The sequence below is a fragment of the Bos indicus x Bos taurus genome, chromosome 24, assembly GCF_003369695.1.
Source record: "Bos indicus x Bos taurus breed Angus x Brahman F1 hybrid chromosome 24, Bos_hybrid_MaternalHap_v2.0, whole genome shotgun sequence".
NCBI classification, from domain to species: Eukaryota; Metazoa; Chordata; class Mammalia; order Artiodactyla; family Bovidae; genus Bos; species Bos indicus x Bos taurus.
In genome coordinates this window covers 60,294,729-60,319,745 of record NC_040099.1, presented here as the reverse complement: position 1 = coordinate 60,319,745, position 25,017 = coordinate 60,294,729, and positions in this window count along the sequence as shown.

Below are 25,017 nucleotides of genomic sequence, written 5' to 3'. Positions count from 1 at the left end.
GAGCTTGCCCCATGATCTGTGACTTAATGTGATGATCAAAAGACAAGTTATTTTATGCAAAGTTCTGTACCATAAAATGGGGCTTCCCAGGTGGCGCATTGGTAAAGAATCCGCCTGCCAATGAAGGAGATGCAGGTTCGATCCCTGGGTCTGAAATATCCCCTAGAGGAGGAAATGACAGCCCTTTGCAGTATTCTTGCCTGGAAAAGCCCATGGATAGAGGAGCCCAGCAGGCTACAGTTCATGGGGTCGCAGAGTCGGACATGACGAAGCAACTGAACGCACACACGCATACCTTAGAAAAGTACAGGAGAGCTGATAATCTCACCACTTAATCTGCGGGTGTGTGTCATTCTCTGCCACTAAACTACCACCTGTTTGTCTATTTGTCTATCTTTGTAATTTTTACATAAATAGAATTACTACATATGTATATCTTATTCTACAACTTGATTCTCTCCCTTAACAATATGTCACAGGCATTTTTCAGATTAGTATTCATAACAACTCTCCATTCTTTTGAATGAGTACATGGTGTTGTTAAATAGATGGACCATAACTTAATTGATTGTTCTTCTTGTATACTTAATGGTATACATATGCAAGCTTTATCGTAGAATAAGTTTCTAGACTGGATTTATTGGGTTACTGGGTATGCATATACTAAGAGGACCCATGAAAAATGCCTTCCAAAAAAATTCTGAGTCAGTGTTTTTGTCAGTAGCATCTGTCTACTAACAGTATGTACAAATTCTATGCCCCTGCCCCCACTTAAGCTTTTGTTTAACAGCATGAAAAAAAAAAAGGTGTTACAGTTTAGACTTTTCTTTCTTTAGTGGATAGAATACCTTCTCCCATATTCTTTTACCATTTGTATTTTCTCTTGAATTCCCTGTACCTACCCCCTCATCTTTTCTCCCTGTGTTTTCTTTGATATTTTCTTAAGTTTGTGCAAAGTCTTTAAGTAGTATGGCCCCTGATCTACTATCTTACACATTATAACAAGCCCAGTCTACCTTTTGTTTCTTTTAATTTGTTTTTTGCTTTATTTTTGTCATTGCCAGGCAGACGCCTTTTAAAAAATTATCATTCTATATGCATATATGCACATTTTCCCTTATGGCTTCTGAATTTCCCGTCTCGTTTGTGAAGGCACCCTCCCCACCCCAAGAAGATAAACTCAAACACAGAACCTTAGATTTCTCATATATAGGGATGATTCAGTTTGGTTCAGGTGTAAAAATTTTATCTAAAAACATATAGCCATGGTAGGCCTTGAATGAACAGGCCATGCATATTTGTCAAATTGTTAAATGACATCCTTTAAAAGGAGGTTTGCTTACCGAACATTTACGATAGAGTTCTCCAGGCGTGCAATAGCTCTGTGAGTCTTCTCAGTCATGTCATTTGATTGTTTTCACATGAAAACTTGACAAAAAGTTGTCTTAAAGTCCTGTTGTACAAAGGGCATACAGACGGAGCCTCTGGCTTTGCGTGTGTGAGGCGACGTCGGGCTTCCTGGTACAGAACTCCGCGTCTAGTCCCCGCACCGAGGGCAGGCCATTTCTAGACAGTACCCTCAAGCTTCGGCTGAAATTCCAGATGGATGTGTCTGGGGACTCGTGGGGGAGCCGAAGAGGCCTCTCAGGAAAGATACTGTGAGAGAGCAAGAGACGCCACTGTCCAAGGAAGTAAAAAGTAATGACGGATGAAACTGGCTCAATTTCCAAGCCTCATCCTGGTCTGAAGCACTCTCAGACCCAGCTCTGCCGCCGGACGCTGGCTGCGCCTGAGCAAGCTGCCTTCCTCCAGCGGCTCAGCCTTCCCACTCCCGTCAACTGGCTTTCCCAACCGTCAAGTGTCTTTCTAAAGCAGAGACCTTTTAAATGTGTTGTGGGCATCCTCCTTGGATGCTCTGCAGGGCTCAGAGAAACCACATCAGAGGGCCGTCGCCGGAGGCTAACATGTCAGTGCGTGATTTCTGCACCAGGTCTCACCGGCCTGGGTGCGAGGCAAGCTGCTGGCTTTGCTGAAGGTGGGTGCTGGTGGCCCCAGGCACCTGTAAGCCTGGTCCCCAAACGGCCTGGAGGTCTACCTGAGACTCACTCGCTGACCTTAGCCATAGGTGGGCACCAAAGGCTTTGGGGATAAAGGGTTCAGGCAGTTAGAGAAACAGAAATTCCTCCATGTCTTCAGGTGGCTCCTCCAATCTAACCTCCTTCCCACTTTAGGGGAAGCACAAAGGCTCTTCTGCCTAAAAATACTCCCTCTCCCTCTTGCCTTCTCATCTCTGTCTGAGTCGCCCTTCCCTTCCACCTGAAGTTCTGCTTTCAAAGGGGCCCCAGGGGGTCAAGCAGGAGTGAGAAAGAACAGCGAGAAATGAAGGTGAATCTGGAGCCAACAAGGAACTTCTGGGCTTTACAGGAAGATGCAGGATCCGCACTGAAAAACGGGCAAATAATACAGACGGGCAGTTCAGAGAGTGTTAGTTTCCTACAGTCGCCATAACAGAACACTCCAAACTGGTGGCCTAGAATAACAGAAAGTTATTCTCTCAAAGAGCAGGAAGCTAGAAGTCTAAAATCAAGGTGTCTGGGAGGAAGGGATAGCTAGGGAGTTTGGGATTGAATATACACGCTGCTATAATTAAAATGGATAACCCACAAGAACCTAGTATATAGCACAGGGAACTCTGCTCAATGTTACGTAGCAATCTGGATGGGAGGGGAGTTTGGGGGAGAATGGTTACATGTACATGTATGGCTGAGTCCCTTTGCTGTTCACCTGAAGCTATCACAACATTGGTAATTGACTATACTCCAATACAAAATAAAATGTTTTAAAATAAATTGTTCAGTCACTCAGTCATGTCCGACTCTTTGTGACCCCATGGACTGCAGTACGCCAGGCTTCCTTGTCCTTCACCATCTCCTGGAGTTTGCTCAAACTCATGTCCACTGAGTCAGTGATGCCATCCAACAATCTCATCCTCTGTCGTCCCCTTCTCCTGCCTTCTCTTTTCCAATGAGTCAGCTCTTCACATTGTGGCCAAAGTTTTGGAACTTCAGTTTCAGCATCAGTCCTTCCAATGAGTATTCAGGGTTGATTTCCTTTCAGATCGACTGGTTAGATCTCCTTGCAGTCCAAGGAACTCTCAAGAGTCTTCTCCAACACCACAGTTCAAAAGCATCAATTCTTTGGCACTCAGCCTTCTTTATGGCCCGACGCTCACATCCATACATGACCACTGGAAAAAATCATAGCTTTGGCTATATGGACCTTTGTCGGAAAAGTGATGTCTCTGCTTTTTAATACGATGTTTAGGTTTGTCTTAACTTTCCTTCCAAGGAGAAAGTGTCTTTTAATTCCATGGCTGCAGTCACCATCTGCAGTGATTTTGGAGCCCCCAAAATAAAGGCTGTCACTGTTTCTACTTTTTCCCCTTCTATTTGCCATGAAGTGATGGGACTGGATGCCATGATCTTAGTTTTCTGAATGTTGAGTTTTAAGCCAGCTTCTTCACCCTCCTCTTGCAGGGACGGGCTCTCTCTCTCTCAGAGGCCTAGAGAAGAAGGATGCTTTCTGGAATCCGCTGGCCTCTGGTAGAGCCACATGCCCCTCGGGTTGTGGCAGTGCCACCCCAGTCGTCACGTGGTCCCTCTGTCTCTCTCCACCGGCCTGACTGTGTGCACATCTGTTTCCGTGTGTAAATTTCCTCTTCTCAGAAAGGGCACCAGTCATATTAGATTCAAACTCATTCCAATGATCTCATTTTAACTTGATTGCATCTGCAAAAACCCTATTTCCAAATAAGGTCACATCCTGAGGCACTGGGGATTAGGACCTCAATATGTCTTTGTGGGACATGTTTAACCCATTACAGAAAGGATAAAATTAAAAAAACAAAACTAATCAGTTTATGGAGAGATGGGTGAAACCACTTGCAATTGGAGAAATGCCGATCAAAACAGCGCTCTTCTTGTATTAGACTTGCAAAAATTAGAAAGCTGGTAATGCCAAGCGTTGGCTGGAAAGTGAGGACAGAGAAACACTTGTGCTCTGCTGGTGGGAGGGAGTGGAGATGCGAGCTGCTCTGCTGGAGAGCAACCTGGCAGAACTTGGTTAAATGAAAAACATCCCAGCTATTTGTCTTCTAGGAATATATCCCGGAGACTTTCCCACACAGTGGCATCATGGGAACAGAGCAGAGGGATTTACTATACTCTAATTTTCGGTGGCAGGGAAGAGTTTACACGTCTTTTTGTGTGTGTGTAAAATGTACCGTTTTAACCACTTCTAAGTGTCCAGTTCAGTGGCATCAAGATCACTCACACTGCTGTGCAAGTATCACTATCATCCACCCCAGACTGAAACTCTGCGCCCATGAAGAACCACTCCTTCTTGCCCACTCCCTCTACTGCCTGCTAACCGCCATTCTACTTGCCGTCTCTGTGGATTTGACTATTTTACGTAACTCATATAAGTAGTGTTAGCTGCTCAGTCGTATCCAACTCTTTGCAACTCCATGGATTGTAGCCCTCCAGGCTCCTCTGTCCATGGGATTCTCCAGGCAAAAATAGTGGAGTAGGTAGCTATTCCCTTCTCTAGATCTTCCTGACCCAGGAATCGAACCTGAGTCTCCTAGATGGCAGACAGATTCTTTACCATCTGAGCCACCAGGGAAGGCCCACCACAGAGACAGAGCCACACGTTCTTTATCCTTTTGTGTTTGGCTTACTTCCCTGATGGCCCAGCGGGTAAGCAATCTGTCTGCGATGCAGAAGACACAGGAGATGCACGTTCAGCCCCTGGCTTGGGAAGATCCCCTGGAGAAGGATATGGCTACCCACTCCAGTATTCTTGCCTGGAAAATGCCACGGACAGAGGAGCCTGGTGGGCTGCAGTCCACGGGGTCACAGGGGTCAGACCTGACTGAGTGACTGACACTTCATATGATTTATTCAAGGCTCGTCTGCTGTGGTGTGCGTCACATTTCCTTTCCTGTTTCTGGCCCAATAGTATTTCACTGTGTGCATACAGTGGGCTTCCCAGGTGGCACAGTGTTAAAGAACTCGCCTGCCAATGCAGGAGACACAGGGTCAGATCCCTGGGCTGGGAAGAACCCCTGCAGGAAATGGCACCCACTCCAGTACTCTTGCTGGGAAAATGCCGTGGACAGAGGAGCCTGGCGGGCTACAGTCCATGGGTCTGCAGAGTCGGACACGACTGACTGAGCACACACGCACAAGGGCATGTGACACACTTAAAAAATCCATGTCCATCTACTGATTTGCACCAGGACTGTCTCTGCCTCTTGGCCGTTGCACGCACGCTGCTATGAACATTCGTTCGTATGTACAAGTCCTGCACCCTCCTGCTTTCAGATCTTCTGGGTTCAGCCCGAGGAGTGAAGCTGTTCGATTCCATGCAGTTCTATGTGTAACTTTTCGCTGAACCACAGAGCTGTCCTCTGGTGTGGCTGCACAATTTTATGTCCCTACCAGCAATGTGGCGGTCTCCAGTTGGTCTGTATCCTTACCAACAGTTGCTACTTTCTGGTTTTCTGTTTTTTTTAACAATAATCATCCTAATGCAAATGAAGCTGCGCCTCCCTGTGATTTTGATTTACATTTCTCTGGTGAGTAATGAAGATATGTGCTTGTGTACCTTTAAAAAAAAAATGAACTTCTTGTGTCTTTAATTTCTTCAAAATAAAAAATCTCATATATATCACAAATAGAGATCTATCTATCCGTCCATGTATCCATACATACCACACAATAATACCACTTTCCTAGACACATATAAATAAACAGATACAGATTAAACAGTTGAGAATGGTTGCCTATGAGGGGAAATGAATGGGATTTGGAGATAAAGAGAATAAAGAAACAAAAGTCATTGAAAGGACAAAGATGATAATGTGCTATGAACTGAAGAGAATAACTACTCAAATCTGTAGACATTAAGTCCAAAATAAAAAGGAAAGACAGCGGGAAGCAGGGAAGACCCATTTTCAGCTCGCAGTCCTTTCTGGTCCCCCTGGCCTCACCCGGCAGAGCTGGTGATCGATCGTCTGGAAGCTGGGCTGTCCTCCCGAGCCTTCCGGCCTCCTTCCCTGCAACGAGGAAATCCAGGCTTGGGGCAGAGAAGGCACGGGTCCTCTGGATGGTCGAAACTAGGGTCCACAGGAGCAAGCAGCCCCTTGCTTTCTTCTCCGCTCAGCCGGCTGCTCTGTGGGCTTAGGCCTCTGCCTCCTCTTTGGGTCAGGGCAGGAATTCCTTCTCTCCAGTGTCCCTTCTGGCTGTCCCATTCTCCAACACACACTCTCTGTGCCCTCATTTTCCTTTCCTTTCTTTCTTTTTTAATTGAAGGATAGTTTATATACATATATATACATATACACACCTGGGAATCCTGGCTCAGAGAGTAAAGAATCTGCCAGTAGTGCAGGAGACACAGGTTCGATCCCTGGGTCAGGAAGACCCCCTGGAGAAGGAAAGGGCAACCCACTCCAGTACTTTTGCCCGGTGAATCCCATGGACAGAGGAGTCAGGCGGGCTACGGGCTACATGAGGTCGCACAGAGTCAGACACGACTGGAGCACCTTAGCACACACACAGCTCGCTTACAGTGCTGGGTTACTTTCTGCTGAATAGCAAAGTGGCTCAGTTATACATATGCGCACAGGCTTTTCCATTAGGGTCTATCACAGAGACTGACTATAGTCCTCTGGGCCATGCAATAGGACCTTGATGTTGCCCGCTCTACACGTGATAGTTCCTGTGCCCTCTGGACTCCATTCCTGCCCCCAGGCCAGCGGAACCCCTGGCCCAGCTGCCAGTCTGTCTCCTGAGCCATGGGCGGGCACCACCCTCCTTTGCAGGCGGAAAGAGGAGACAAGCTATTCTTAAACAGTGACCTCGGTTGGTCTAAAACCCAGGGAGGAAATTAAAGGAAGTTAATTTTTCTCCGAAAGCTGCCACTGAGGCAGCTTCAGTTGTGTTCTTTGGCATTTCAGCATTTCCAATGCCAGCTGCGACCAGCTGGTACAGAAGAAGGGATTTATTAAGGGGTGTCGTCAGTTTTTTAAAAAACTCAGAGAAGGTTGAACTGCCTCCTGAGAAATCTGTATGCAGGTCAAGAAGCAACAGTTTGAACTGGACATGGAACAACAGACTGGTTCCCAATAGGAAAAGGAGTACGTCAAGGCTGTATATTGTCACCCTGCTTATTTAACTTATATGCAGAGTACATCATGAGAAATGCTGGGCTGGATGAAGCACAAGCTGGAATCAAGATTGCTGAGAGAAATATCAATAACCTCAGATATGCAGATGACACCACACTTATGGCAGAAAGCAAAGAACTGAAGAGCCTCTTGATGAAAGTGAAAGAGGAGAGTGAAAAGTTGGCTTAAAACTCAACATTCAGAAAACTAAGATCATGGCATCTAGTCCCATCACTTCATGGCAAATAGATGGAGAAACAATGGAAGCTGTGACAGATGATTTTCTTGGGCTCCAAAATCACTGCTGATGGTGACTGCAGCCTTGAAATCAAAAGACGCTTGCTCCTTGGAAGAGAAGTTATGACCAACCTAGACAGCATATTAAAAAGTTGAGACATTACTTTGCCAACAAAGGTCCGTCTAGTCAAAGCTATGGTTTTTCCAGTGGTCATGTATGGATGCGAGAGTTGGACTATAAAGAAAGCTGAGCACCAAAGAACTGATGCTTTTGAAGTCTGGTGTTGGAGAAGACTCAAGAGTCCCTTGGACTGCAAGGAGATCCAACCAGTCCATCCTAAAGGAAATCAGTCCCGAATATTCATTGGAAGGACTGATGCTGAAGCTGAAACTCCAGTACTTTGGCCACCTGATGTGAAGAACTGACTCATTGGAAAAGCCCCTGATGCTGGGAAAGATTGAAGGCAGGAGGAGAAGGGGACAACAGAGGATAAGATGGTTGGATGGCATCACCGACTCCATGGACATGAGTTTGAGTGAACTCTGGGAGTTGGTGATGGACAGGGAGGCCTGGAGTGCTGCAGTCCATGGGGTCACAGAGAGTTGGACACGACTGAGTGACTGAACTGGCTTGTGGATTATTTCGAGCTGAAGTCCATCAAGGTGGCCAGTTGACTCAAGAAAAGCTGATAACTCTGTGAGCATTTGTGTGCATGTGTGCACATGTGCACACACACACACACACACCAATCTAAAACAGTGTAGAGAGGGGACTTGACCCAGAAATAACTTTTTATCTGACTGACCTATCGGTATGGCAGGCCAAGTGTCTATTATAAAAACCTGTTCTTCTGATGGCCCTGGAAGTTATCTTCCTCCCAGAAGCTCCAGGCCTGCCCCTCCTGTAGCTCAGGATGGCACATGAGCCTCCGTTGCCTGGCTGCCTTTGGGTCTCCTAATGTTACAGGGATACTTATGTACAAAATGGGCTTCCCAGCTGGTGCTCATGGTAAAGAACTTGCTGCCGATGCAGGAGATGCAAGAGATACAGGTTCTATCTCCGGGTCAGGAAAATCTGGAGAAGGAAACGGCAACCCACTCCAGTGTTCTTGGCTTGGAAATGCCATGGACAGAGGAGCCTCGTGGGGTACAGTCCACAGGGTTGCAAAGAGTCGGACACGACTGAATTGATTTAGCACACATGCACTTATGTACAAAATAAAATTTTTGTTCTTCTCTGGTTAATCTGTCATGTGTCAACTGAATTACTAGACCAGCCAAAGAATCTAGAAGGAGAGAAGGAAAATTTCCCACCTTACAGCATGTTGCAATGTTGGAAGTCCCACAGAAATGGAACAGGTTTCACTTTGAGGTAGTTTGTAAATTAGTCTTCCAGGAAATAGCAGTTTGCAAAATGTTGTTGAGGGGGTCAGAGATGGGAGGATTTCCTGGATTTGAAATGGTAACGTGAAAGTAAAAGTTGCTCAGTTGTGTCTGACTCTTTGCGACCTTATGGGTTATACAGTCCATGGGATTCTCCAGGCCAGAATACTGGATTGGTAGCCCTTCCCTTCTCCAGGGGATCTTCCCAACCCAGGGATTGAACCCAGATCTCCCGCATCACAGGTGGATTCTTAAGCAGCTGAGCCACAAGGGAAGCCCATAATACACCCCGTGGATTATGCAGTCCATGAAATTCTCCAGGCCAGGATACTGGAGTGGGTAGCTCTTCCCTTCTACAGAGGATCTTCTCAACCCAGGAATCAAACCCAGGTCTCCTGCATTGCAGGCAGTTTCTTCACCAGCTAAGCCACCAGGGAAGCCAAGCAGTCCCTAAAATATGCCCAGGGAAGCTCCCAGAAAGATCCTGGGAAGCTGAACAGGAGAAAACATGATGTGCGGGGTCCTAGGAGTCGGAATCAGAATGACTGCTCAGTAACAGTCTTGAGAAATGTAAGCCATGTGCTTGAGACTAATGGCACCCGGAGGAACCCTACCTGCCACCTGATGTTCAGGCCTGATGGAGGGCTTCCCACGGGTTTGAATCAGGAAGCTCCACCTGGAGGCCAAGAGAGGACACTTTTGAGCACCAACTCCTCTGATCTGTCCAGGACTCTCCCAGTTTTCTGGCTTCCGTGGTGGCTCAGCGGTAAAGAACCCACCTGCCAATGCAGGAGACACAGTCCCCATCCTTTGATCGGAAAGATCCCCTGGAGAAGGAATGGCAACCCGCTCCAGTGTTCCTGCCTGGAGGATCCCATGGACAGAGGAGCCTGGCGGGCTGCAGTCCACGGGGGTTGCAAGAGTTGGGCATGATTTGGTGACTGAACTGCCACCTCTTCCCAGCTTTAGTGCTGGCGTTCTCCCGTCTCCGGACTCCGTCCATCCTGGGAAACCCTCACCTGTAGTCCCCTGAGCTCTCGCCTGGGAAAAGCAGAGCCTTTCATTCAATCTCCGTGTGAAAGGAGAATAACTAGAAGTTGGCTGCAGGGGCTGTGCAGGACCGCCTTTATCTTGGTAATTCTCTCTCTGCTTATTTTTGTTACCTCTTATCTGTTTCCTGGTAATAAATGTTTTAGAAAGAAAATGGACTGTGGGCTTGCTGTGGGCTGGGTTGGGTGTGGTAGCTGGGACACGAGGCTCACTCTGCAGTTGGCTCAGAAAAGAGGAAACCTGTCAGGCTGTAGTGGCTGAGACTGCTTCCGGCGAGAAAGGAACGCAAGCCACGTCCTGGGCCCAGCGAAAAGGCAGCACGGGGTGCTGTCAGAGCCGCTCTGGGCCCTGCGTGCCCGAGCGTGAAGAGCCTTCCCGCGGCGGGGGGCACTCAGCTCACCCTCCTAGGTGGGCTCCAGCCTTAGGGGGTCTCCCACTCTTTCTCCCACATCAGACCTTCTTCCCTGGTATGCACTTGGGTGGATTCATCCCAGGCTTTGCCTCATGTTCAGAACCTGGTATGCGTGCTTGCTCAGTCACTCAGTTATATCTGACTCTCTGTGACCCCCAGGCTCCTCTGTCCATGGGATTTCTCAGGCAAGAATACTGGAGTGGGTTGCCATTTTCTCCTCCAGGGGATCTTCCTGACCCAGGGATCGAACCCGAGTCTCCTTTATTGGCAGGCAGATTCTTTATCGCTGAGCCCCCAGGGACACCCCATCCAGAATCTGAGCCAAAACATTACAATTTGTGTTGAGTCCTTCTCACGCCACACTTCTTTTCCTTCTTTCCCTCCTTCTTCTTTTCTTTCCTGCCTCCTTCCTTGCCTTCCATTATTTTCATTTCCCTCTCTTTTCTGGGCTCAGTTTTAAAGCCCCATCACCGGAAAGCCCGAGTGCCAATACTGCCCCCGTGTGTATCGCGGGTGCAAGAACTCAGTCCTGCAGCCGTCCTCACGGCTGGGCCTGAAGACCTGGGGTGCAGGGAGAGCTGTGGGTGGAGCTGGAAGGCCACTGACCGGACAGTGCCGGCCAAGGAGCATGCCGGCGGGAGCAGCGTTTCTAACGGGGTAGCCTGGCTGGCATGCGGAAGCCATGCACTGCTAACCGAGGACTTCCCTGAGAGAGGACATCTTGATCGTGTTTCTGGACAACGAGTTACTGCAGGTCTTCGTCTTAGCTCTGATGTACACACGCAGGACAGAACTGTGTCTGCCTTACCCAACTTGAATTTCAATGCTTAAATGAGGACTGCTGAGACTGCCCTCGTGGTCTGTGGTTTAGACTGCTCCAATGTAGGGGTGCAATTTCAATCCCTGGTTGGGAAGCTAAGATCCCACTTGCCTTCTGCCCAAAAAACCAAAAAAAAAAAAAAAACACCCAACACAAAACGGAAGCATATGTTGAAACAAACTCAACTAAAACTTTTTAAAAAATAAATTAAAATTAAAAAATGATCCTCATGCAAAAGTGACATATTTGGAGGGGGGCTTGTTCTGAAGCCCTTCAGCATCAAGAGCCAATCCCATATTGGCTCTTCAGTTTCCACTCTGTGCTTCGTCTTCATTGTCTCAGTCGCTTGCTTTTCAAGCATCCACACTCCCTGAAGACAGTAGCCGTCTACACTAAAGAGAGTCAGTATGATAATGGGCCGTTTGATTGACAGAAGAACCGGCCGATTTGTGACAGTGATGTTCGGCATAAAGATTATTTTGAGCTAAAGACAACTGAGAACTAGTAGGAAAGGCTCTCTACTGCCCACTCTTCAGTTCAGTTCAGTTCAGTTCAGTCTCTCAGTCGTGTCCGACTCTTTGCGACCCCATGAACCCCAGCACGTCAGGCTTCCCTGACCATCACCAACTCCCGGAGTCCACCCAAACCCATGAACATTGAGTCAGTGATGCCGTCCAGCCATCTCATCCTCTGTCATCCCCTTCTCCTCCTGCCCTCAATTTTTCCCAGCATCAGGGTCTTTTCAAATGAGTCTTAGCTGGCTAAAAATAAATTTATCTTTTATTTTGCCTAACATAGTATACAAGCGCAATCATCTGGTTGTCTCCTTGAGTCTCATTTCTTTGTGAAACTCCTGTATATACATACATATTTAACTTTTTCCTTTGTTAACCCATCTTTTATTATTATTATTTGTGGGCTTAGCCAATGGAAAAGGTTTTTTCTCTCTACATCCCCATTTCCCAGTCCCTGAAGCCCACTAATCTACTTTCTGTCTCTACACTTTGGTTTCTTTTCATCTTTTCATCTAAATGGAATCATACGTGTGACCTTTTGCGTCTGGTTCTTTGCACTTTGCATAGCGTTTACAAGATTCATACACGTCATAGCACGTGTCAGAGCGTCGCTCCTTTCTGTAGCTGTGTAATATTCCATCGCATGAATCGACGACCTTGTGTTTATCCCATCTGTCAATCAGTGGGCTTTCAGGGAGTTTTCCCTTTTTGGCTATCATGAACAATGCTGCTGTGAACATTCATGCACAAGTTTTTATGTGGACCTGGTTTAATTCTGTTGAGTAATACCTAGAAGTGGAAACACTATATAATTTGGATACTGTATGTTTAACTTCTCAGGAACCACCAGACTGTTTTTCCAAATGGCTATTTAATTTTACTTTTCTACTAGCAGTTCAGTTCAGTTCAGTTCTGTTGCTCAGTCATGTCCAACTCTTTTTGATCCCATGGACTGCAGCACACCAGGCCTCTCTGTCCATCATCAGCTCCCAGAATTTACTCAGACTAATATCCATTGAGTCAGTGATGCCATCCAACCATCTCATCCTCTGTCGTCCCCTTCTCCTGCTTCAATCTTTCCCAGCGTCAGGGTCTTTTCAAACGAGTCAGTTCTTCACATCAGGTGGCCAAGGTATTAGAGTTTCTGCTTCAGCATCAGTCCTTCCAATGAATATTCAGGACTGATTTCCTTTAGGATTGACTGGTTGGATCTCATTGTAGTCCAAGGGACTCTCAAGAGTCTTCTCCAATGCCACAGTTCAAAACCATCAATTCTTCAGCACTCAGCTTTCTTTATGGTCCAGTTCTAACATTCATGCATGACTACTGGAAAAACCATAGCTTTGACAAAACAGACCTTTGTTGGCAAAGTAATGTCTCTGCATTTTAATATGCTGTCTAGGTTGGTCATAACTTTTCTTCCGAGGAACAAGTGTCTTTTAATTTCAAGGCTGCAGTCACCGTCTGCAGTGATTTTGGAACCCAAGAAAATAAAGTCTCTCACTGTTTCCATTGTTTCTCCATCTATTTGCCATGAAGTGATGGGACCAGATGCCATGATCTTAGTTTTCTGAATGTTGAGTTTTAAGCCAGCTTTTTCACTCTCCTCTTTCACTTTCATCAAGAGGCTCTTTAGTTCTCCTTCGCTTTCTGCCATCAGGGTGGTGTCATCTGTGTATCTGGGGTTATTGATATTTCTCTCAGCAATCTTGATTCCAGCTTGTGCTTCATCCAGCCCAGCATTTCTCATGATGTACTCTGCATATAAGTTAAATAAGCAGAGTGACAATATACAGCCTTGACGTACTCCTTTCCCGATGTGGAATAAGTCTGGTGTTCCATGTCCAGTTCAAACTGTTGTTTCTTGACCTGCATAAAGATGTTTCATGAGGCAGGTCAGGTGGTCTGGTATTCCCATCTCCTAAAGAATTTTCAAGTTTGTTGTGATCCACACAGTCAAAGGTTTTGGCATAGTCAAAAAAGCAGAAATAGATGTTTTTCTGAAACTCTCTTGCTTTTTCAGTGATCCATCAGATGTTGGCAATTTGATCTCTGGTTCCTCTACCTGTTCTAAAACCAGCTTGAACATCTGGAAGTTCATGGTTCATGTACTGTTGAAGCCTGGCTTGGAGAATTTTGAGCATTACTTTGCTAGTGTGTGAGATGAGTGCAATTGTGCGGTAGTTTGAGCATTCTTTGGCATTGCCCTTCTTTGGGATTGGAATGAACACTGACCTTTTCCAGTCCTGTGGTCACTTTGAGGTTTTCTAATTTCTACATCCTTGTCAGTACTTGCTATTGTTCTGCTTTTGGAGTATAGTAACTAGTAGACACGAGCAGTATTTCATGTTGTCAAATATCTTTTTTGAAAATACAGAGCTTATTTTCTGAAGCGCCTATGTGTCTGGCTGCGTGGGCTCGTAGCTGCGGCCCTAAGGGTCTCCGTCGCCTCACGTGTGGTCTTCCTTTGCAGCTGCCAGGCCTAGTGGCCCCGCAGCATGTGGGGCTTAGTTCTCAGACCAGAAGGCGAACCCCCGTCCCCTGCATTGCAGGATGGCTTCTTAAGCACTGGGCAACCAGGGAAGTCCCTCGTCAAATACCTTATTGAAGGCTTCTAGTAGCGAACCTTGTGGGTATTTGCGTACGTTTCTCTACGTCTCTTACATGCTTCTTGGCCTTGCTTCCTGACTCTTCTTTCCTTGTAGTTTTGTAGTTTACTGCCCTGAGACCTTTTATGACTCTAAGATAAACAATTCTATTTAGACATTTTAAACAGGTGCCTTGTCACATGACTCTCTGTGGAGTAATTTAATCGCTTTATATATGCAGCTATCTATCTCTTAACGCCAGAAAATAAAGTCACCGCAGGGCCCTGGTGAGTCCCTCTCTGTGGCACGGGGCAATTTTTGTGTCCTGTCACACTCTATATGACAGATGTGTGACCAAACCTTACTCTGTTAATAACTTTACTTTTTAATTGAACTTTTACCCGTCACGGATGGAGGGACAGGTTATCCAGCTGGTTCTGAGTTAATTACAACTGCCATTATTTTTTATTTGCAGTTCCTCAGCAAGCAGTAAAACAGCAAGTTAAGTCACATTTGCAGAGGGACCATGACTCAATTAGTGTTTTTGAATAATAGGCAATAGCAATTAAGGTCATGGCCATCGCAGCAGCAGCATCACGTGGCAACCTGGCTTCTGCAAAGGCTATTTGGCAACCTGTCTCCAAGGAGGGGGGGTGAAGGGAGACAGAATAAACCAGCTGGAGGTTCTGTACTCCACGTCTCTTGCAGACTGGGAGTGGAAATTCTTGAGCGTATCTTGGGCAGTATTTCAACATCAGTTCACCGACTTTCACTTTGGAAGCTCAAAATTCAATGTAAAACGCGTAGGTCCTTCAAGGTAATATTTTCTGTCAGTTAACAATGGCTATGAAAAGCCAGGCCCCTGAAAAACACATGAAAACATTAACCCAAGCCTTATAAAATCCCTTCCAGTCCAAGAGCTAATGTGCTCTTCTTAAGGATAAGAAGACTGGGGAGGTGAGAGGACATACACTCACCTTCTCCTGTGAGAGCACCAAAATCGCAACTAGCTGTTGAACAGCCATCGGCAGGAGGATGCTAGAACCCACCAACCAAAGCTCCCATGTCCAAGGACAAAGCAGAAGATGACTGAGGCGGGACCTCCCTGGAAGTTCCGGGGTGAAGAATCTGCCTTGCAGTGGAGGGGACATGGGTTCGATCCCTGGTCAGACAACAAAGATCCCATGTGCTGTGGAGCAACGAAGCCCAAGTGCTGACAGTACTGGAGCTGGGGGCCTCGGAGCCCACATGCTGCACTGACTGAGCCCGAACAGCACAGCAGAGTCTGTGCGAGGCAGCAAGAGAGCCGCTGGTGCGACAAAGTTCTGCACCCACAACCGAGACCCGACACAGCCCAGTGAATAACAAGGTAAGTACTGAAAAAAGAGAGAAGATCGAGGCACAGCATGGTCATGTGACTTGGGTGTGATTACCCCCCAGAGGGTTTCAGTTGGCTCAGCTGGTAAAGAATCCGTCTGCAATACAGGAGACCTGGGTTCGATCCCTGGGTTGGGAAGATCCCCTGGAGGAGGGAAAGGCTCCCCACTCCGGTATTCTGGCCTGGAGAATTCCATGGACTGTATAGTCCATGGGGTTGCAAAGAGTCGGACACGACTGAGCGACTTTCACTCCCTCTAAGAGGGGTCCTGGGTGAGGCACTTGGCTCTCATTTAAGATTTTAGTCGCTTCTGTCACCATCTTTCTAGAGCTACATGTCCTCAGCCTGTATGGGCCCTTGCCTCCAGCCTGGTATTTTATACTGGTGATAGAAAAATTCTTTATGGAATAAAGAAAAATTTAATCCAAAGGAAGAGATGTTACAAACCTTAAGAAAGGAGGCCCAGATGAATACACTGAGGGCTGCTAAAATGAACTCCACACCATCCTCGAAAATGAGGTTCCTGGGGGAGGCGGACTAGATCTGGAGGTGAGCAGGTCGTGTCTGGGAATTACCCCCTTTATCCTCTACCTCTGGCTCCTCACAGTTCTCATCACCCAGAAGCCCGGTTCTTGCCCAAACCCAGGGCAATATAGTCGTTTGCCCAAGCACACGTCTCTGGGTCTTCATGGACACCCTTTCCTCAGTCTGCAAGGATTCTATCTGGAACCATGAAGCCAATGGAAAGGCTTTGCATCTTCTCAAAATGTGTTTGTTAATATTCTGACCTTCAAACATGTTGGCTCTAGGAGGTGGGGGCCTGTGGGAGGTGATTAAGTCATGAGGATGGAGTCATCACGTATGGCATTAGTGCCCTTATTAAAGAAGCTCCAGAAAGTCCCTGGGCCTCTCACCAGGTGGGGACCCAGGGGGGAGACACTGGCTGTGAACTGGGAAGCAGACCATGACGATACTGGAGCTTCAGTGGTGGACTTTCCAGCCAAGCCAGCGTCTGTCACTGTCTCCAGCCATCTCCCCTCCACATCCATACTTCAGATCCCACTTCATCGTGTCTTCCTTGACCTCTCTCTTAATTCATGCATATGTATGAAGCATGGGGCAGTCTTAGTGCGTTTGGGCTTCTATAACAAACTTCTGTAGGCTGGGCCACTGAAACAGTAGAAATTTAGCATTTGCTAGTTCTGAATGCTACAAGTCTAAGATAAAGGTGCCCTCAGGGTTAGTTTCCCGTGAGACTTCTCTTCCTGTCTTGCAGATGGCTACCTGCTCACACGGCCTTTTCTCTGTGTTTGCACCTGTGGTGGGGGAAAGAAGAGAGATCTCCAGAGTCTCTTCTTCTTATGGAGACTCCAGTCCTATAGGACTACGGCCCCACCTCTTCAACCTTCTATTATCTTAGTTACCTCCATATCTCCTAATACAGTCCATTGACGGATTAGGGCTTTAATGTGTAAACTTAGGGAGAAACAGTTCCATCAACAACAAGAAACAACACAATTCAAAGAGTCAACCAGGTCTGATCATCTCAGAACCAACATTTGCTTGTTCTAATTTTCCAAATTCTTTCTACTTGTTCCTGAGAATAGCAGAGGTGGATCTTACCTTAGTTTGTTGTTCAGTCATTCAGTTGTGACTGACTCTTTGTGACCCCTTGCACTGCGGCATGCCAGGCCTCCCTGTCCATCACCAACTCCTGGAGCTTACTCAAACTCATGTGCATCGAGTCGGTGATGCCACCAACCATCTCATCCTCTGTCGTCCCCTTCTCCTCCCACCTTCAATCTTTCCCAGCATCAGGGTCTTTCCTAATGAGTCAGTTCTTTGCATCAGGTAGCCAAAGTATTGAAGCTTCAGCTTTAGTATCTGTCCTTCCAATAAATGTTCACAGTTGATATCCATTAGAGTTGACTGGTTTAATCTCCTTGTTGTAAAAGGGACTCTCAAGAGTCTTCTCCATCACAATTTGAAGGCATCAATTCTTTGGCACTCAGCCTTCTTTATGGTCCAACTCTCACATCCATATATGACTATTAGAAAAACCTTAGCTTTGACTATACAGACCTTTGTTGGCAAAGTAATGTCTCTGCTTTTTTAATACACTGTCTAGGTTTGTCATAGCTTTTCGTCTAAGGAGAAAATATCTTTTAATTTCATGGCTGCAGTCACCATCTGCAGTGATTTTGGAGCCCAAGAAAATAAAGTCTGTCACTGTTTCCATTGTTTCCCATTATTTTCCATGAAGTGGTGGGACCAGACCCCATGATCTCAGTGTTGTGAATGTTGAGTTTTAAGCCAGCTTTTTCACTCTCCTCTTTCACCATCATCTTATCTTAGTTGTCCCCCGTGTTTTCTGGGAATACAAAATGGTGGTAAGAAACACAGGGTTAAAGTTCAACACTGATACTGAAGAAAAGCCTCTAAATTATTTTGATTGGTTGTCCTCATCATAATTTTTTTGAGTTACACCTCTGACATTTATTGATTCATTCATTTAGAAACCCTATACATATAGTCCTACTGGATTATACTGTAAAACATATAAAATGTTTAAAAATAAACTAAATAAAATAATTTTTCATTAAAAATAAAAGACAATAACTTGAAGCAATTTGAATAATTGCTTTTGACACTTTCCTTTGGAGAGCACTGTCCTGCTGTCAGGATGTAATAGGAAAAAACAATGAATTTGGAACCACTAATTTTAGAGTCTGCTTCTTCACTTACCATTTGTATCTTCTCTGAGTCGCTGAGTTTCAGCAAAATAAGAGACCCAGGAACCCCCAGGTAGCTCCAACAGTGGCGTGTTTGGATACTACATAATTTTGATGACTATACAAAGAATACTGTGCCTCCCAAAGAGGGTGAACAGGCCGGGAAGATGAAGAGCTGGGGGACTGTTTATTATGGGAAGCTGCCTGGGTTTTGATTTTTATCTTTGAAGAGCCTTACTTAGCATTCAAAACCAAATCTTGCCCTTTAGTTATGAAAATTTCATAGTAGCTCCTTGTGGTTACTGACCTTAAGGGTTGTTAGAAAAAGAGAGTTAAATTTTATTTACTTGCAAATGAATCCAGTGGGTTGAAGATGCAAACCCAGCTTGTGGTCCAGTCACTTAGAAGTGAATTAAAACACCATCCCTGGGGTAATAGGGTTTCACCTTGGGGAGTCCTGAGAAAGATAGGAAACCAGCCTGGACCTCCTGAGTGAAGCATCCATTGCTATGCTAATGGGCTCTGAGCAGGTGTGAACACTGGGTTCTCAGCTGTAACCTCCTTTCTATCGAGTTTTGGATGTTTGTGGCTGTATCACAGGGAAGAACCCAAGTAGGTTCTCACTCTGGACTTTTAAAGAATCATTTTCAAAAAACAAGAGGTAAAAATAACAACTTGTACACTGCTTTTCAAACTGAACACGTGCTAAAAGTTTTATTTAATTCAAATTGGAGAGGTGCTGAAACCAGTTCATTGGAAAAGTAGAGACAGTACCATGCTATGAGTGCAGGAGTGTTGAAATCTGTAAGTGAAAGCACCCCCAGCCAATCCCTGACTTCAGGAGAAGGAAGTCCATGACACCCCTGCTGTTGCGGCTGTTCAGTCACTTACTCGTGTCTGACTCCCTGTGACCCCATGAACTGCAGCCCGCCAGGCTTCCCTGTCCTTCCCCTTCTCCCTGAGTTGGCTCAGACTCATGTCCATTGAGCTGATGACGCCATCCAACCACCTCATCATCTGCCGTGAAACCTCTGGGGATAGGACAGAATTTGCATGTCTGTCACCAAGGATTATTTTGCATTGCCATCAGTCATATACAGTCCTCATGACATTGTGTCCCCCAGAGAGGAGTCCTCTAGAACCTAGACACTGTGCAGTTCTCCACGGAAGCACGCTCTGTCCCCCTTGCTTAACTCTGGGGGTCAATGGGAATGGCGCCCACTGGAGTTGTGCGTTAAAAGGTTGGGGGGCTGCTGGGCCTGTTTTATGCGCCCAGTCCTGTTTTTCCATCGAGTCCTATTCTTCTCGTCAATGTCAGCTCCTAAGCAGGGCACCCACACTTTGTGGGACCCCCTGAATTCCTGACCCGTGTGATATTTTTACTTCTCTGAGTTCGCTCTACTGCCGGGATACCCAGACAGAGACAAAAGGAAAAAAAAAAGAGCGCTACACGGAAGAGCCACTTCTGACTCCACGCTGGACCTGACTCCACCTTGGCCTGTGTTACTGTAGTGACACACAGCGGCCTGCCGCAGGGAGCCCTCGCCTGTTAGACTGACGTGCCTGTGTTCAGTTCACAGGGGGATCATCTGAGCCTGGCCACCTGTGAATGGCTGCAGAACAGAGGAAATTAACACATCCCCCCCATTACAAAAGATAAATGGCCATGTACTTTCTTACCTCCTCTCCCTCTCTGTTCTATAGAAAAAAGTGGCATCCAGACCCCATAAGATGGCTGTTCTGAGACATTCAGCTGCCATTTTCTTGGTTGGCTGGCTTTCCAAATAAAGTTGTATTCTTTGCCTCAACCCCTTGGCTCTGGGTTAATTGGCCTGTCGTATAGCGAGCAGAGCGAGCTTGGACTTGATAATGGGAGGATGGTGTCTATCATGCTTTCTCTGTGACTGTGGATGACTCTGCCCCTTTCCAAGCCCTGTGAAGAGAGTGAGGTGGAAGGATCAGATTTGGCAACCAGTTGCCTGTACGTACAGAACCCGAGGGGGCTTGGCTAGAAACCACCTTCAAATCCTGTGTTTTTTTACTACCCTGTCCAGCAGAAGGGGAGAGCTGGGGTGAAGACGATACCCAGTGAAGAAAGCAGCAGAAGAAATGCTTGAAGATCGAAAAGAAGGGCATTTAGCGGAGGGTCCCTCCTCTCTGTAAGACTGAGGATGTTTCAAGCCATACTGGCCAGACTACAATGTAAACTTGGGGAAAACAGTAGGCCACAAGGTCGGCGCTCCCTAAGCCCTTCCAAGCCCTCATAGTTTGTATCTGTGAAGTTTGACTTCACCAGTCAAGTTAAATTCCCAAACAAAACAGCAACAGAAAGGAAAGAGCAGAAGCTCCGCCTTGGCAGGAGACACGTGAGTCTCTGACCACCGTGGGCACAGGGCCAGGCCTGGAACTGAGGCAGAGTGGTCTGGTCCTCTGTCTGAAATCGAAAGGAGACGCATTTAGTAGGCTCCATCCCAGAGAACTGAATTTCAGAGCCTCAGTGAAAGGATTAAACCTTACAGTGCTCTCTTGGGGGAGTATTTTTATTTAGGCTGTCTCAAGTGGGACCTGATCTGATCTGATCTCAAGTGGGACCTGTTTTCCTGGTAGTGCTTCACTCTGCGAGCGCACGCAAGCTAAGTCGCTTCAGTCGTGTCCAGCTCTTTGCGACCCCATGGACTGTAGCCCTCCAGGCTCCTCTGCCTGTGGGATTCTCCAGGCAAGAATACTAAAGTGGGTTGCCATTTTCTCCTCCAGGGCATTTTCCTGACCCAGCGATCAAACCTAAGTCACTTACGTCTCCTGCATTGGCAAGCAGGTTCTTTACCACTAGCACCGCCTGGGAAGCCCTTCATCCAATTTAGTCTTCATTAATCGAATTCCTCCTGTGTTATGATGGACTCTGCACGGTGCCATGGACTGGGGTTGGGCATGGAGGAAATACTCCACAAATATCAATAAAATCGGACCCTTTCTTTTCAGCAGTTTAAGAGTAAATAGAAAAGTCTTTCTTTCTTTTTTAAAATATGGCAGCTCCAAGAGGGTCTCCTAGAGCCTACACTCCAGAATTCATACGTTATCAGCTCCATCACATTTAGTTGATCAGGAAATAATCAAAAAAGAAACCTCTCTGCCAGTGCAGAGGTTAAGACTCTGTGCTTCCACTGCAGGGGGCATGGGTTCCATCTGCACGGCACAGCAAGAAATAAATAAATAAATAATCTGAAATAATTCCGCCTGCTGGATAGGAGGATTGGCAATGCTACATTGCAAAGTGGTGAGCACGTTGGGCTGGAAAGCATTGGTGGCCATTAAGTAATTTACCATACATGCACGTACGCCAGTGTTCTTGCCTGCAGAATCGATGGGGTCGCAAAGAGTCAGACAGGACTGAGCGACTGAGCTCAGCACAGCACTCACGTTAGCACCAGGTATAATGACTAACCTATGGAGGGGAGGAGCTTCTCTCGTGACGGGACTGTTTCTCATCGTTGTCCTCATTTTGACATCATGTCTTTGATAACCTAAAGTCCTTTGCCCGGGCAACTGGTCAGCCTAACGTGCCCTCATTTGAGAAAAGTGCTGTGGCCTGAGTCTGGACTGCAGGGATGCCAGCTGGACCCAGCTCCCCGCCAGGGGCAGCGTTGTCTTTATCTCACACCACTGAGGTGAGTTCAAACACAACATCTCCTTAGAGCTTATTGGAATTGGTTGTCTCTGTCACAGACTTAGAGAAGGAAATTATGGTTGCCGGGGTAGGAGGAAGGTTTGGGGGAAGGGATAGATAATCAGGAAGTTTGGGGTGGACACGTGCACACTGCTGTATTTAAAATGGATCACCAGCAAGGACCTACTGTGTCACACATGAAACTCTTCTCAGTGTCATGTGGCAGCCTGGACGGGAGGGGAGTCTGGGGAGAATGGATACATGTACACGTGTGGCTGAGTCTTTTTGCTGTCCACCTGAAATTATCATAATATTGTTAATCGGCTATGCCCCAAAAGACAATAAAAAGTTAAAAAAAAAAAACTGATTGCCTCTGGGCATTACCCATTCAGCATCTCATCTGTGATCAAAATTTTGGCTTAAAGAGGAACGCTCCAAATTACACAGACTTGAAGTTTCTTCTTCAACAGCCTTTCTCACTGGTTTCGTGTTCTGCTAAAGAGAAGGGAGCTACACTAAAGAAAAGTGTAGGATTTTCCCTGTGGATCTTAGAGCAACAGAAGCAAAATTGTAGTGAGAACAAACATTGGAGGATTCATCTAAGAATTTTTTGAGCTGAAACTATTCTGAAAAAAGAGATTCCAGTCAACACAAATGGATTTTCCAGGGGGAAAAAAAAACACGTTTGTTTTTCTCCTCCTTTATTTTAGCATTGGTGTTTTGACTGTAAATTAAACTCATGCCACATGGCACAGGACTTGCTTTGATTCTGTCTAATGCAAGCCTTGCTGGGAACAAAAAATAAAGCTGGATACTAAGAAGGTGTCAAGACCTCAGTGGATAAGGAATGAATAAGTTCTTCCAGTGCAAGTGCCATGTCTTATTCATCTTTATGCCTGCTGGGATGACAAGCCCAGTCACTTGTACAAGGTAAATGATTGATAAAGGTTTACCGAGTTGAATTATTACAGACAGGTGAGTCTTGAGATTTGCTATGTGCTCTTAATCTTTCGAGATGATTGTCAAGGACAACCATGCATCTTTTGGGGGAATGCATATTCATCCTTATTTTTAACTGTATTCCCAAAGGTTTGCATGTGGTTATTTATTCAACATCGCATGAAATCCAAGGACATAGTTCATTTGTCTTTTGCTTTATTTAAATTAGACTTAAGGAAAGCTTGCTCAGCTTACTCCATTACTGATAAATAACTAATATACTCAGAAACGAGACTTAGGCTCTAGGGCAGGGAAGCACTAATTCAACCAGGTGGTCTTCTAATATCTTAGTGGGCACCAAATACTATCAGCACTTTACATTGGCAAGCTGTGGAGTAAGTTTTATATAAAGCTCTGTCTTGAAGTAATGAGCTGGCCAGATCACTGATGGATTTTTTTTTGTGACTCCTATAAGAATTAATTTTTCCCCATTAAAGTTATGGCTAACAAATAACACTGCTTCCTATAAAACTGGAAACAGCCCTTGTGACGGTCATGCTTGAGTAAGTATGTAGCAATATGAAGTGGATGATGCAGACTGGAAGCTAATGGTTGCTTCTCCACTCAAGATTTATTTCCATTATGTTTAGGTGAGAAAATAGATGTGAAGATTTCTAAGACAAATCTGGTTTCTTAGAAACACAAGTAATTGCTCCCATTGGCGTGTTCCAGAAGCACAGCACTGGGTGCTTGATAGATTGTGAGCTGACATTACATTTCCAGGATGGAGTGCTGGTCTTTCTGTGAACCTCAGAGGGAAAGGAGGCTTAGACACTGGCACTAAATAAGGCTGCAAAACTGCTGGCTGCTGAACTCTTGCTTTTGCGTGTAAACTTGAGATCCTTTAATAACACGAAGGGGTCTGTGTACATTAAAATTCCACAGTAGACATTTGTTGGCTGTTAGACACCCAGGCAAGGAACGATGCAGGGATAAAAAGACATGTTCATGTATTTCTTTGGTTTGAGGCCTAGAAGATGCTGCAATTTACACTGAAGATCATTCTTAGTGGCTCTATCCCCTGCTTTGATGTTCTGTGTACAAATGCATGTACAGTTTTCAAAAACGAGACCCAAGTTGGCAGCTCTATCTAGTTGGGTTTCTTTTTTCCAAGGCTCCTTCCACTTGGAGGAAAAGGGGCAAAGTTGAGAGAAGCTTGCTGTGGAGGCACAGGCGGGAAGGATAGGGTTCCTGTGGAAAGGAGTGTTGGAGGGAAGAAAGATCCTGAGATGATGAGGGCAAGGAGGAAGGGAGGGCGGGCTGCAGAGATGGGCAAGAGTGATCAGGTGTGTGGTCAGGACCAAGGCGTGAGGCCGGACACTGGGGTTTCACTTCTTCCAGTGACTCTTGATCTTGGACGTGGCAAGAAAGGGGCATTCTTTTACTTTTCTTTAGTATTTATTTATGTATTTGGCTGTGCTGGCACTTGGGATCTTCAATCTTAATTGCAGCATTTGATATCTACAGTTGTGGCACGGGGACTCTTAGTTTAGCATGTGGGATCTGGCTCCCTGACCGGGGGTCGGACCCGGGCCCCTGCACTGGGAGTTCGAAGTCTTATCCGCTGTACCACCAGGGAAGTTCCAAGAGGAGGACATTCTTTCTTAAACTTTCCCTCTAGACATTTTGGGTGAATACAGATCTCCATCATATTTATCTCTGTTCCTGGAATCTGTCCTTCAAATCTACCTGTGGAGAAGGCAGGTTGCTTGGACGAATTGAATGTCGAAGGTCAACCTAGGTATTTCTGGCAGGGCAACAGATGTATTTCATTTGTTTTTGAGTAGATGAGAGAAGAAGGGGAAAAAATCTAATTTAATGCAGATGCATATGTAAAAATTTGTACTTGAAGCAGGAAGTGATTCCCAAGAACAGCAAAGCCCAATTAGACCTCTGTGCTTTTTTTTTTTTCTTTTCATTTTCTGGCTGCCTCCTTAGTGCAGTAAGCAGGGTGTCAGTCTCATAGCCTTTTTGATTTTCTAACAATCCCGAAGGTTCTTTTAAAGAG